The sequence below is a fragment of the Eretmochelys imbricata genome, chromosome 3 (assembly GCF_965152235.1).
Source record: "Eretmochelys imbricata isolate rEreImb1 chromosome 3, rEreImb1.hap1, whole genome shotgun sequence".
Taxonomy (NCBI): Eukaryota; Metazoa; Chordata; order Testudines; family Cheloniidae; genus Eretmochelys; species Eretmochelys imbricata.
Window position 1 is genome coordinate 198,128,716 of NC_135574.1, and position 15,588 is coordinate 198,144,303.

Sequence of the window (15,588 nt, forward strand, 5' to 3'; positions counted from 1 at the left end):
ACAGAGCTGTGTTGAATGCCAAGGCTATATTGCCACTGCTCTGTCTCCTTTACCCTGGAAATCAGCTGAGCAGGGCATAGTTGCAGTAGGAGTTTTGTGCTCTTTAAAACCATTTCAGCAGCAGCCATCTTAAGTAACATTTTTAAAACAAGAAAGAAGGAATCTGTTGCTGACACGCAGCTGTTTGTGTTTTGTTAGCTCTGAATCTATTTATGTTCCCTGCCTAATAACCAATTTATCGTATTTAACTGTACTAAGTAACTGGTAGTGGAATGTGGTCCCTTACCTCAATTGTGGGCAAAGCTCAACAGCAATAATACAGCAGAAAACCAGATGTGGCTAAAGACAAACATCTGGCAAAAAATTCAGTAAGTGCTGACAACACAGTATTGATGGAACCTTATACTCCACTGAGAAGTAGAGAGTGCCCAAAACCCAGCAGATGGCACTAACCTTACTCTCCCTACCAGCAGCTCTGAAATGATGGGTATTAGATTAGGAGATTACAAATTCAAATGCAGTGAGTCATAAAACGTATGAGCAGTGAATAAAGAAGAGATTTTTTTGGTAACATTTATCAAGAACAAAACAAATTTGCTAGCTGCATTTCATTAGGACTTACACAGCTAACTACTTATTTTTAAATCAAGAAGTGTTGGAGAAGTGACACAGAATGAGGAAAAATCATTATCTGGAAGCATACTGCTAAATGGGAGGTGACGGTTGAGAGATATATGCACAGTTAAAATGGTGAGCTGGAGGTAGTAACCCAACTGAGCCACCAACATTAGCTCCAAAAGTAGTCAAAATAACAGTGCAACAGTGGAAGCTGCTATCCTCACGTAGAAGAGACCTTTATCTACTCAGCCTGGCAAAATTGATTCAGTCTCACAGTTGGGAATACACTTTTGTAAACAGTATCAATTTAGGGAAATGAAATTCAAAACAGCATTAACTTTAAATCTTGTATTTTATATATGTAACACAGGAGTTTCTCAGGCTTCTTAGATGTCATCTCTATCAGGCGTTCAAAATCTCCCTTTAATCTCCCTTCCAGCTTCACCCTGGTTCCAAGGGTTTTAAGTGCATCAAACTCAAAGCAGAAAATGAAGAAAGAAGCCTCAATCTAAGGTCAATATAGGACCATTCAGCAGTTGCAGCAACCATGTCCTCTGCAGAAAATGGTTATTCACTCTTGCAGAACTGCAAAACTTCTGACACAGAGAAAAATGTCTTTCCCAATATGGACAGACCTATTGCAATCAAACATAAAATTAATCTAGTGTGATAACGACACAACCTCCAGCTGGAACAGCATATAGTAGAAAGCATAGGACCAGAATTGTAGCTGATATGCTGGAACAACGAGGATTCCAGTGGCACTTTAAAGACTAACAGATTTATTTGGGCATAAGCTTTCATGTGGTTTCGTGTGTGTGTGTGTGTGGATACAGACTAACACGGCTACCGCTGTGATACTTATTACACTGGAGTAAAATCAAGAGTAACTCAACTGACATCACTGATGTAAATGAGGCCAGTATCTCACCCAGGCAGTCTAGAAATACAGCATGAGAAAGTCTCCTCAGATCATTCTTTCAAGAAAGGAGAAGTGTTTGAACAAGTGAAAAAATGAGAAAAAAAATTGTAAATATATATATATATATATATATAGAAAATAAATCTATTTTATTCATCGTATTCTTAATGAAATATAAATACAAACAATTAACAGAATCATTTACAAGAAGAATTAGAAAAACAAAGCAGAGAGAAATATAAAACAAATGAAGAGTTCAGTGTAGTATTAGCCACCTCTCAGCCTGGACCGTCAGCCACTAAGCAAGAGGAATCAGCCTTCAAAATATAATGTAGTTATTTTTATTTCTCCATCTTCTCTCAACCATGATCTTCCTCAGGAAGGTCAATTACCCTTGTCTAACACTGAAAGCATATATCAAAACCCCTAACTATGGTTTTGCAACAGTGACCACATAATACAGAAAATCAAAACAAATCTAAACAAAATCTAGACCGGATCAAACATTTCAGTTTACAGGCCCTGTATTTTAACAATACTGTAGGCAGGAGCTAAGCATAATTCCGGTTTAAAAACACCCCCCACCTTTGTCCAGTCAAGAGAAGAAAATCCATAGGCTGGCAAAAATTCTGGCCCCAGCAACTTAATTTTTCTGTGCCCTTTGCCAGAAATAAAAATAATCTCATTTCCAGGCTTTAAGCGCGACATAACGGATAGAATGGCCTGTCCCTTATAAGAAGTTAGATTTAGCTAACTGTTTCCTATATGCAACATTAGGCAAAATATAGAAAAACCAATTTGGTTTTCAGCAAAAGTTCATAACAACTCTTCTGGTTGCAGATGCTCCCAAGGAGAAATGACTGAAAAAAAATGGAACAAACATGCCTCCTTCTATAAATGTTTTGGGTCATACCTTATAAGGCAAATTTAACTACTTTTATGACATGCAGCATATAACAAGAGGTTTATATGAAAGCCCTCTTCAGAAAATTCATGCCATACACCCCAAAACCTGCCAGGGGCTATGAAAAAAAAATCTTCAAAAATATACAATGCTTTCAAGAATAAGCTCCTTCTATATAACTCTTAATACAGAAAAACATACTTTGAAAAGGGATTTCTGAGCTTTCCTTAAAAAGGTTACGGAAATTATGATTTTATACTGCTTTCTGCCATCGTGACTTCACAAGAATTCATCACTGTTTGCCTTGGGTGCCTTGGGGAAAAGTAACTGTGATTATATAGTGCAAAATAAGCAGCATTAGCCTTGAGGTTAGAGGCAACACCTAAAGAATTCTGAATCCTTTCAAGGCTATGAAAATGCACATTGACTTTTTTTTTTAATAGCATGAGTAAGTTATGCCTAAAGCCAGTAGAAATCAGAGTAGTTTAGCTAAGGAGCCTTAGTGCTAGTGTGGTTACTCATTTTCTTTTCCTGAAAGACCATTTCTAGTTCCTATGTATTCATAAAGTATCCCCTAAACACAAATACAAATGATATCTTCACCTTTTAGTCAACCTGTGCTGACGCAAAAGATAACTTCACGCAAGTGCAAATTAAAACACTGCAAACTATTCAAAACTCATCGGGATTTGGCTAAATTATGGAGAATATAATCCCAACACTTAATATACTACATTATCTCCTTTCACAGTGTATATGTTCTAGTTAACGTATAGTGAAGTACAACCTTTGGGCTTTTAATTCTCCCCCCACTTCCCACTTCATGAATTTAAAACAAAAAACAAAAGAACCCACAAAGCATTTGTAATTGTTAATGTAAAACTTTCAAGATGCGTCAGTTTTTCTGTCTAACAGCCTTGACAGCTTGGGGTTTTTTTAAATAAAAATATGGAAAAGTTATATTGCAATTTATTCTACTTGGTCTTATTATAAGTTGATAAATAATACTATAAACAAGTGGCAGAACTTGGTCAAAATATTACTCGGTGATGTGGTTCATGTGTTTGTGATTTATAATTATGCATTTTGATTTATATATGTGTTTCTGGCAAACATTCATATTGTTATTTGTAGAAACATTACCATCTCTCCCTCCTCCTTTCAATCTGAGAGTTAGTATATCATCACAATGAATATTTGCACAGTGAAAAGCCCTCATCCCTGTAGATTACACTGCCAGAAAGGGTAGTTTCAGTGGTAAGAATGTTTATGATGTTATCTTGTGCAATCCTTATACAAACCTAGGGATGCACACATGATGAAAACAATATACTTTTGAAAATCGCCAACATTATTCTAAGCTAATTCTGTACATAAAATAATATTTATCCTTTTAAAAATGCACTATTTTAAAACGTAAGTTAAACAAGTTCTTGTTTTAGTTGAAATACTACTTTCCCTAGTAAAACATCTAGTCATCAACAGAACAAAAATGAAATACTAAGGTTTGTAAGGCAATTAATAGAGACATTATCCATTGCAACTGAAGGCACCCTTTCAATAAACAAAGAACATGCTTTATTATATGAATTCTGAAAAATTCACAAGCAAATAATGAAATAGAAACAAAGACAATTAAAGGTGTGGCGATTACTACCCACAACTAGGAGTTTCACTGCTTTTTTAATGAGTTTTGAAAAGTGGGCAAGGCTTGCAAATCTCAAAAGCATTTAACCAAATTGCAAAAGAATATGCTATATATATATATACTGAGTACCATCAGTATCTATCTCAACCTAGCTTGGTTGAATCCAAACAGAAAACAGCTTGACAGCATTCTAACCAGGTGCGTATTTTTCAGCTCAAGCGTCCACCGAACTATTTCAAACAAACTGAATTGTAGGCTACAGCTCTCCTAGCAGGGCTTCTAGGTGAAAGCATTCAAGTCAAACTTCAGTAATGAAACTATAGTGGAATAAGAACAAACGTTCCACTCATTTAATCCTCTTTGAGTCACACTTTCTGGTACAAAGTCAAGACGAATCTCACAAACACAGGTCCAGATTCTGTGGTTTGGCTGAGTTGTGTTTACCAAGGACAAGAAAAAGGGTGGGTAAAAATGAGTTTGCATGTAAAAGGCATTATCCTTTTTTAATTCGTCTTTCCTTATATCTGATTGGCTGTCTCCCTGTGGTGTGGGAAGCAACGTCTGAAGGATACAGTAGAGCCCATCTAAAGTTTAATGGATAACTGTAGACACACAGGACTCCTGTCAGTCTAGACAAATTAACTACCAGTTTTTAAGGCACAAATCCCCCTTTGAAACAGTCTCACATGTGAATACACAATTTTCCATGTTATTAACAAATCCTCCAAAATTATACAGGATCTCCCTAAGGTGAGATATGAATCTTACATTCTCATAGCAGAGCAGCTTGAAAGCCTGCCAGTTTTCATAAATATCTTGTAATTTGGTAAAATTCAATTGCAGCTCCCATGAGGAGACATGTCCCATTGAATAAACCTAAATAATTTCTTCTCATCTGCACAAGGGTACCTACACAGACCCTGCTTTCCCTGACACAGGCATTTTACGCTTTGTGTTTATGTCTCCACAGTCTGCAAAGGGGTTCGGGCTGCAATGTTAATAGTATCACACACACAAAAACTAGGTGGACAGGTTGTGAAGTCAAGCCCCCAAAAGTTAGGAAATGGCAGAATTAAGGTTGCCTACAACCTTTAATGACATGATCCCATACTATCCACAGAACCCCTGCCTCGATACGTGCAGGTAACAGTCAGGAAGAAAAGGGCTCAGTGCATTGTAGGAATGGGAGTGACGGACTATGGAAACTCAAGACCTGGTTCATGCCTCTTACCTCTGCTCTACACTGAAAACTGGCATGGGTACAATCCTAAGGCATCCTAGCTTGTGCACCCTGTACTTGCCTTGAGATAGAGGTTTAGATGGGGACAATAGCGGGGGTATGGCATAAGCTCACACATGGACAATCACTAGCATAGACATACCCTTAATGAAGAACCACTCAATATTTTTTTTATCCTCGTTGTTCAATGTGTGGCCATTGCCCTATTTACTACACACTATTCAAACGATGCTCTGAAGACAGAATTATTTATCTCCCCATGAGCTTTTCTATGGCACTCATCACTATAGTATCTGATTTCTTCACAAACACTAATGAATTTATCTTTAGAACACCCATGTGATATCCCCATTTTACAGATGGGAAACCAAGTCACAGAGAGATTAAGGTTAAAAGTACCCAGTTATTTTGGGTGTCCAATTTTAGACACCTAGGAAGTGGTTTTTTAGAGTACTTAGCACTATGTAGCACTTTATGTGGTTAAAGCACAAGCTTCATTTGCGGCTGTCAGTGCTCAGCAAACCAGATCCCAAGGCTCAAGTCAGGCACACAATAAAATGAGGAACACACAGTTAGGAGCCACTTGTGAAAAGTATAACTCAAGTGACATGTCCAAAATTGCATATGAACTCTGTGGCAGATGTAGGGATAGCATCCAATTTTCCAGGGCATCTTTTAACTACTTTAACCACACGACCATACTTTCTCCTCCTGCAAACTCATATTTCATTCACCTTCTGACTTCTACAACATATGAGGCTATCATCCTACAGACAACAGATTCCATCAGTACTCTGCCCTGAATCATTCCCAGAGCAGGTCCATCCTGGGCAATGAATGAGGAATGGGACCTATGGAAAAATAGTACGTGATCAAACGGTTAAAGTTTGGCAAACGATAAGCAACTGGAAAACACTATCTTATAATCGAAAGTATTGGGCAACTTTAATATAAGAGTCACTACCAGCTCGGCCTATAATAGAGGCCTTAGTAACTGCAGATACTCCCCTCTCTCATGTCATCGTAGTATGTGTATGTATTTTCTCATTGTGCATGTCTGTAAGTATAATGGGATGTCTACAGTTGGAGCTGAAGGTGTAATTCCGCTTGTGGAGACATACTCATGTTAGCTCTGATCAAGCCAGCATGCTCACAATAGTAGCATGAGTGGCAGGAGGAGCTAGCCGCCTCATGTATATAACCGTCAGAGACATGAGGCACAAACTCAGGGCAGCTAGCCCCTCCCACCGCTCCTGTCACCATGGTGACACACTATTTTTAGCATGCTAGGCATGGGTACCCTCAAGCTGGAATTTTCACCTCCCCGGGTACATCTGTAAGGACAAATCCTTCTTCCTCCTCTGCAAGAGTGGAAGGGTCTTCTGCTGTGTTCTGCCTCACACAGGGAGCAGAAAAGGATATGAGGAGCTGCACAAAGGGTGCATATCCCCTGCACGAGATAAATGGGTCCACTGGAGGCAAGTTTCTAGAGAGCATATGGGCTTCGTTTAATAGTTAGTAATATTATTGGGTGTGTCGGATCTTGTTCAATTTTTTTTTAGTTAAAAATAGAAAAGATAAAGTGAAAGTATTCAGACTGACAAACCCTGGAAACTGAGGCCCTATTCATCCACTACCTCGTATAGCACGGGCATTCACAGTGCAGGCTTACTGCCCAGTGCTCTGCCAATGCGCCTCTCTACCATGATCTGAAGGGACAACCAGCCTCTAATGTATGTCCATTCAATCCTTCATCTCTCCTGTGAGACTGCCAACAAGGATACTAATTACTGCCAACTGTGAAAACTGTTTTTGTGTTGTGAAGTGGATAGCTGTCTGCGATGCACTGGGCTCAGATAATCAGCTCATTTCACTTAGGCCAAAAGCTGGCAAATGGAAATGACTTTTGGTCACTATAGGCAGGGCCTCTGTGTTCATCTCTGCTGCACTATAGGGAAAAGCTGGCAATTATGGAAAAAGTCATGGGGATACCACATGGAGGGAAAAGCAGCGATGCAAGATGTCACTCCTTTCCTCCACATAGCTATTATGCATACCTTCCAGGGGTAATCCACCCAGCCAATGAGGGCTGCTGGAAAAAAGAGTTGTGGCCAGGGAGCTAGAGGAAGAGCTGCTCTATGCAGTGTATGTTTTCCTCATTCACTACAGGTTATAGTTAGTGCTGCTATCATTAATCACCCCTGCCTGCCCTGTGACTCTCAGTTGATGAGCTGGGGAGTGGGGGTTCTGAAAGGAACATGGGAACAAGAGACTCTCCATGTCTGCTATGTTTGGGGTTCCTTGGAGATCCCCAGCTTGCATTCATTTTCCTGGTCTAACCCATGCCATGTCTGTTTTCACCAGTCCTGTAGTCCAGATGGGAAGTGAAAGAGTGAGTCTCAAAAAGTGAGCCACCAGGCCTTGATGGCTAATTTTGTTCACCTCAACATGTTTTTATCTGGGAGTGGAACATACGAGCTATAGGGTGTGTTGGAGCAGATGACCTTAAGGTGTCCTCTTACTAAAGCCTGAAGCCACTCAGCCCTCCTTCATCTTGTTTAATTATTTTTTAAATGAAAGAATAGTTGAAATGAAATGATTTTTAAAAGATTATTTTACACAGCCACACAAAAAGCTTATACTGTATGAGAAAAGGTCATCGTCATTAATGCTGTTAATGTGTACCCAATTCCTTGATGTTTTGCCATACCTTTGCAATAACATTTTTGTACTAAAGACTCAGTGTTATTTCAAATACTAGTGTGAATTCTCTTCAGTTTTACAAAAGAGCATTATTCAGCATTATTATGCAAGATGATTCATTTATTTAAACATTATTTTATTCTAAAATTATTAATTTTTATCTAAAGAAAGAAAGCAAACAAAATTCCTCCATTTTATTCCTGAAAGGGGTGGTTACGGAATGACACATAAGACAACTACAGTGTTTATTAGCAGATTTATACATTGTCCTTAGGAGATTTTTTATTATGCTTTCATTTTCACCCATCTAGCCTCTCAAATCTCTTGAGAATTATAAAAGGAAATTCACATTTGTCATGCTTTCTATTCAGTACATCTGTGAAGCAGATTAGTTACAATTTAAGTGAAGATGCTTAAAGGTGGAATGTTGCATCATTTGTAAAAAGAATGGTCAAGATACCACCGGTAAATATAATCTAATCACAGATCCTGTTGCAACCCGTGCACTCTTTTCTTAGATCTGCAATCTAAGTATTTTTTAACTGAGGAGCATGCAATCACCTGCACTTTATCAGTTTCATCTGTGATGCAGAGGCCTGAGATACTCACTGCTATCATAAACTGTATCTAAAAGATATCATGTACAGTACCACTGGAAAACTAATCAATCTCGGATCATTAATATTCATGCATGATGCATGTACAAGTGTGTGTATAGAGAGTTATCAATATGTGCTAGAATTACGTTCTTAAAAGGTGTTTGGCAAGCAGTGCATAAGACCAATCTGCCTAGGGTGACCAGATGTCCCAATTTTATAGGGACAGTCCCGATATTCAGGGCATTGTCTTATATAGGCTCCTATTATCCCCCACCCTCTGTCCCTATTTTTCACACTTGCTATCTGGTCACCCTAAATCTGCCCTAGACAAAGGAATGTGTACTACTTGAATGTTACTACTACAGGCAGAGATAATGAAGGTCCATTTACACATAAGGTAAACAAAGCTATCAAGCAGGGGAAAAGACAGCATGGCATCTACACCCCTGTAGGTGAGAGAAACTTATCTGGACTATAAGGACGGGGGATGGTGGTCTGAACTTCAAATGATAAACCACAGAATGAACTGATTGCATACAATATTATTGTATTATAAAAGTGCATCAAGTAAGGTCTTTTCTGAAACTAATGACACCTTGTGATTAATGTAACTGAAATGTATGTATTAACACTATACAAGGAAATATGGATACTTAATAATATTATGCATTAAAGTTGGTGATCAAACACAGAGATAAACAGGTTTTCCCCCAGACAGTAGGGAAGGGATCTATCCATCTGTCTCCAATGAAATTAAACAAGGTGAGACCAAAAATCATGGAAGCGCCATTTACATGAGATTCAGCAGGGGGATGGGAAGTCCACAGGAAGGGAAGAACAGCATGAGGTCATCCTGAGTCTGGGGACAAAACAGTGAGTTTGGGAAGATAATATAAAGAGAGTCAAGAAGCCATCTTGGCATCCATCAATAGAAAGACACAAGGGGCCAGAGCTCTTGCAAGCTGGGAATGACAGGTCCTTCAACCCAGGGGGTTGAAGTCTCTTGGAACAAAAGACTGGTAAGAAATCTACTTTTAACCACGTCTGTAGCTTGTTTAGTCTTAGCTATTAGAAAGCATATTTTTACTTTTGTTTCTTTGTAACCCTTTCTAACTTTATTTCTTTTACTTGGCATCACTTAACCTATATCCTTTTCTTAATAAACATGTTTTACTTCTAATCTAAACCAACTCAGTGTGCTTGAATGGAAGGGTGTATTTACCCCAGTGAAGTTAATAAGCTGTAATGTGCTTTTGTCTCTTTAAAGAAGCAAATGACCCTTATTATTTCTCTGAGTGGTCCAGAAGATGGCTGGACCTGTCAGGGCAGATGGTTTTGGGGAAACTGGGGTAGCGTGTTTGGGGTCACCCCTGCATAACTGGGGGACAGAGACTGGAGTGGCGCTGTTGCGTTGTAGCTAAATTGCTGGGGTCAGAGTGCTGAACGAGGGCTGGACAGTACACCGACACTCAAGATACTGCATGCTTGTCTGCTGGCTGAGAGCTACAGTAGAAGAGCAGTTAAGGCACGCAGGGCTACAAGGCAGGTGATGACACACCCTCTCACTGGTCTAGATTACACCCCAGAACATGCCACAATCATACATCCAACCACTGGTGGATGGGTAATGTGCTTTAGAGCCTCGCTCCGTAGACACTATGTCAGATGCACAATAAATCATAACAAAAGTAGGATGAAGCATATAAAAATATAGTTCAATGTGCAGAGGGAGCAACAGTCGAAGAAAAAAGGAGCAGCCTCATTCATATTCCTGCACAGGGGAAGATACGACCTTCTTTTCATCATTTTAAATTTCTCTATGTATTCTGCAGTCTGTAACACAGTATGACCTACAGGCACGAGCTGTCAAAAGCCTGTTGACGTTACACTACGTTTAACTGCCTAGAAGAATAGCAACTAAAATGTGCTAACGATTCTTAAACGTTAAGTTAAATGAAACGGGAGGTTTGGGGCTGAATTGTAATATACTTCTTGAGAATCTTTACTGTTATGGTTAAAGTGATAGCAACTGACAGTATAATTATCTTCCAAGGACTGCACTGGTCTAGCAAATATTATTGCAGCGTGTCACATGCTGTTGATAATAAACTGGGACATGAGAAACCATCTGGAAAAAATCTGAGCATAAGGAAGTTTAGGAGATCTAATCCAAGTCCAGGTTTTGGCTGATCTAGTTCAGTTCATTCAAATCTCATTTAATAACAAGAAATAACATGCACAAAAGAGGAAAGCAAAAATGCTGTCCTTGGTTGCAGCTGTAATTAAATAGAATCATATGTATGTATGTATAATACTGTTTGAGCTCTTTCTTTCTCCTTGATCACTCTGGTAGCATAAACACTGCGGTGCACACATCTTTTAAACAACTTCTATCTAAACATTTGTATTAAGATACCGTTCAAGTCCACTGCAGTTCTCATTTTTAAATGTTAGAGAACACCAAAATATACCAGCTTATCTCTTTGATCAGTTTCCTGTTTCCTCTGTTCTACTTATGTTTCTGATAAAATGGGGGAGGGAGAGAACAAAGAAATTTTGATTTTCTTTATCATTCAGACAACATTATTTGCTGTCTCTAAAACAGAGTCCATTGCTCAGGGGAATTTAATACTGTCAGATTTTACAAGTGTTTTTGTAAGGTTGCTTGTGTCACATAGTATTATATTATGTTCCTTCACTCTGTGTGCAGCGCTCCATACACCACAAATACTGGGTGAAATGTGGAAAGTGCTCATTCAGAAGTACCAGTAGATAATTTGAATGGATCTCTTCCAAAACTGTAGCTCTGCAGCATGCATACAATACAGACATATGGATAACCTATGGAATATAACATGTATTTCTATGAGGCTGTATAGATACTCCAGTGATGGACATTACATAAATATTTATAATCATAAATATCAACAGTAATAGCAATAGTTACCTCTTTACCATTTCCACTTCAACTGATAAAAGCCTAATACCAAAGTTTTCAAACCTGGGTACCTAAAGTTAGTCTCCTAAACCCATATTGAGGCATTTAAGCAAACCTGCCTTATTTTCAGAAGTGCTGATCACTGCTGAAGGAGAGCTGCAGGGGCTCAGCACCTTTGAAAATCAAACCATGTTTATTTAGGTGCTTAAAATATGAGCGCCTAGCATTAGGCACTCAGGTTGGAAAATATTGGCCTAAATGAACATCTTACTCATCCTAATATTTAAGGCCCAGTCCTACAAACAATTATTCACATGAATAACTCAGTGGAACTTCTTGCACCAGAACAGATACACACATACGTAAGTGTTTGCAGGATCAGGCTGCGAGAATACAATCCAGGGCAAATCCAGGATAAAGAATGTGAATTACCTTACTCTGTTATCCATGTCAATAGAAACATTTTAACATACCGGGGAAACATTTTAAAGCAAATTTGTTCTTCATATCACTATCCAAAAGTGGCAGATATGGGCCATGTTCTGCCATCCTCACTCATATAGATAGTACCTTACTGTTGACGTAGTGCCATTGAAATCAATGGGATTTATTATGGAGTAAGTAAATACTCATAATAAGGTAACCAGCCTTCCAGAATTGTCCTGGAGTCTCCAGGAATTAAATATTAATCTTTAATTAAAGATAATGGCATGTGATGAAACTTCCAGGAATTCATTCAACTAAAGTTGGCAACCCTAACTCATAAAGATGTTGGAATCTGGTCCTAAATGAGGCATTTAAGGATTGCTCTGAGAAAGGAGATGTGTGAAGAGCTTCTACAGACTGGATAGGAGAATAGCTCGGATCAAAACAGAATTGGGAGCTAGGCCTGGAAGGAAAATATTCATTTAAGTATGTGAGGACATGGCCTCATTGGAAAATAAAGGAAGAGTGTAACTGCCTCCATGGTTCCTAAACCCAGTAGAAGTGGGGAAGCAGGCCTTTGGGAGGGTTGCTAGAAGACAGGTCAAGAAAAGTGAAACTGAACTCTGAGCCAAAGCCATAGATGTATTCTCTCTGTTTCCCAAAGGTGGAGGATCTTGAAGAAGAATTAGAATGGGAAATGTTGCAGGCAAGCACCAGAAAGGTTTGCTTCAGGAGAGAAAAGCACCACAAGGTGCTTAACTGGACTTTCCTTGGAATAAGGACCTGAGGCAGAGATAGGGTGGATTGGCAAAAACCTCACTGAAACTATGGGTTTGATGCAGAAGTAGGTGGCTACGCGACTAAACTACTCCATGCTGACAGTGACTAACTAAGAGCAGCTGGAGGCAGTTGCTAAGTGGCTGAGCTAGATGAGAACTATCATGACATGAAAAGGAGGTTTTGGCCACTGTTGGGAAGCAAAGTCCGGATGGAGGAACCCAGGCAGCACTGAACTATAATGGCAGCGCAGAGCTGTCACCTGATGTAGGAGGAAGGCTCTGTGGTCCCACTACTGAGGAGGCGGCTGCCCAGGTAGCACGGTGCAAGTTCTGATGGTGCCACAGAGGAAAACAGTCAGGTCCCAATAGTAGAAGAAAGTAAATGACATACAAAAGCAGAGAATCATGAAGTCGCTGCTATCACTGAAGGCAACACACTGTGGCTGTGGTTTCCAAGCTGGCTCATATAAGGCTTCAAGGAGGAAAATTGGTATAAGCCTCCATAGCTGAAAGTGGATATGACAGCCCAGTACCTGCTCTGGATTGGAAGAGGGACACTCAAATGAAAAATTAACTTCTTTAAACAGTATTATTATATTAAGTTCAGTTCATAGGCCTGGAGTGCAGAATCCTTTCCAGTGACATTTGATATCAGCGCTATAAGAAATCTGAAGTACTTTGATACATAAAACAGCGACAGTGCGGAAAGAGGCATGTATCGGTAATTTTATCTGTAGTCAACTGTATTGCTCCATCACCAAGCTCCTACACTCCACCACTGATGCTAGCGTTCAACACCAATTTGTCAGCTTCTCCCACAAGCACTAACACACTCCTTCTTCCTAGCAGGGAATACATGCCCACACTGACATGTTTCAAATCCTTCCTCAAGACTCCCTGCTGTTGTGAAGACTACAAGAAATCAGTCAACCCATTATGGCTAAGAGGGACAGCATCTGGGCATAGTAGAGAAAAAATAAGTTTTTTGCAATCAGTCAAGTCATGCAACAAATAACCTAATGTTACTATGTAATCGCATTTTTGTAAACCATCATCTCTTTCCATTCCCTTCATTTGCCACACTCATTCTTCAGATTGGACCGCAAACACTTCAGGGCAAGGACTACACAGAACAATGGGCCAGATCCTGACTGGGGCCTTTCAGAGCTACCGTAATAAAAGAATATATAATAATAAATAATAATATTAATTAATAATAATAATAATAAATGTTTAGGGAGCAAAATGGCTTCTCGTTTAACACAAGGATGTCAAGCAGAGATGATGCAATAGCTCAGATAACACAGCGGTTTTGTTTGGTTCTTATTTCAAATCCCTCAAAATCCCTCTGGGTTCATTTGGCTATGAAGGAAAAAACAACTTGAAGCCACTGTACATGCCTGTCTAATGGTAATTACTGCTAAATAATTTACCATAAAACAACAAAGGCTAAAAACGTTATCTAGAAATTCCACTGCAGCATTCTGTGCACTTTCTCCAACTTCAGTACAGAATAATTTTATTTGATTTTTATCCAGAGGCCAAAGGCAAAACTTTGTCACTGCAGACTGGAAGCAAAAAGTGCTGATTTCAGAAAACAAAGCAATTGTGGCGATGACAGCATTTAGCTTTGGTCTACTGGTGGCAGATATGTCACTTTTATGAGGCTTCATAAAGAATACACTAATAAAACATGATAAAAGTCTGCTTTACTTTCAGAGTAATACAGCTGAATAACCAGTAATGAAAGTTAATTTTAAAACAGTCTTTTGCTGGCAATTTATTATTTCGCAACCATAAAATACATGTATTTGGAAAAAGTGTTTGGTGAGTATTAATTTATATTCTACACTACAATTTGGTTTTCAATGAAAAAATATTCCAATAACTTACTGTCAAGTTCACTGCAGTGCAACTGAAGATTGTCAAATATGTCACTAAGAAATTTTTCAGTATCACTGCCTTTTTTTTTAATTGTAACATATATAGAAATATCATCTTTCAGGAGAAATGCAATTTATTGTATAGTAACCACAATCTAATGTTAGTTCACAGCTACATTATGGTTAAGAATGGACAAATATAGAAAGATTCAGGTTTCATACAGAGAAAATAGAAAAAAGTTTGAAAGTTCATTCATCCTTCTAAAGTGCACAAAACTGGACTGGGATTCTCATAAATATAGCTTTTCTTATGCTAATTTGCTTCTCCTGATTCCAATACCAGTGTGATGGGGTGTATGTATCACACACTGGCCCAGCTAGGATTGACCACACACTGTGGGCTGAAGAGGCCATGTCCCCTCTCCCCTGCGGGGCGTGCACTGACTGGACACAGGATATAAAAGGGAGCAGTTCAGTTCTGTTGGGACTGACTGAGGGGGAGAGCAGATGCACGTGGCAAGTTCTTGCCAGAGATTTGCTGGAATTCCAAACTGCAGAGGCTGAACTGGCTAAATCAACAGCAGAGCCCCAGCCAACCATGGAGGATGAGAGAGCGGGAAGGCCATGACCGCCAGGGGAACTGATGGAACAGAAAAGAAAGGTAGGAAGTGGCCCAGGAAATGTAACTATTGAATTTGGAACCCAAGCTTGAGTCAAGGATTACAGGTTCCTAAGGACCCTGGATTGGGACTCAGTGGAGTAGGGTGGCCCTGGGTCCCCCAATCCTGCCCTGCACCTATCACTGGGTGTGGGCACTGCCCAGGGGAAGCTCTGAGGACTCTGGCTGCTAGGCCACATTACCCTGAAGGCCAGGGCAGCTTTAAGGACTCTGGCCACTAGGCGACACTATTCCAGAAAGCAAGGGCAA

General features: G+C 39.4%; 1 protein-coding gene across 1 annotated transcript in view; it reads right to left on the reverse strand.

Annotated features, from left to right (window-relative positions):
* The window catches only part of MACROD2 (mono-ADP ribosylhydrolase 2), a 1,333,771-nt gene that overhangs the window by 298,760 nt on the left and 1,019,423 nt on the right, over positions 1-15,588 (reverse strand). The window lies entirely within an intron of this gene.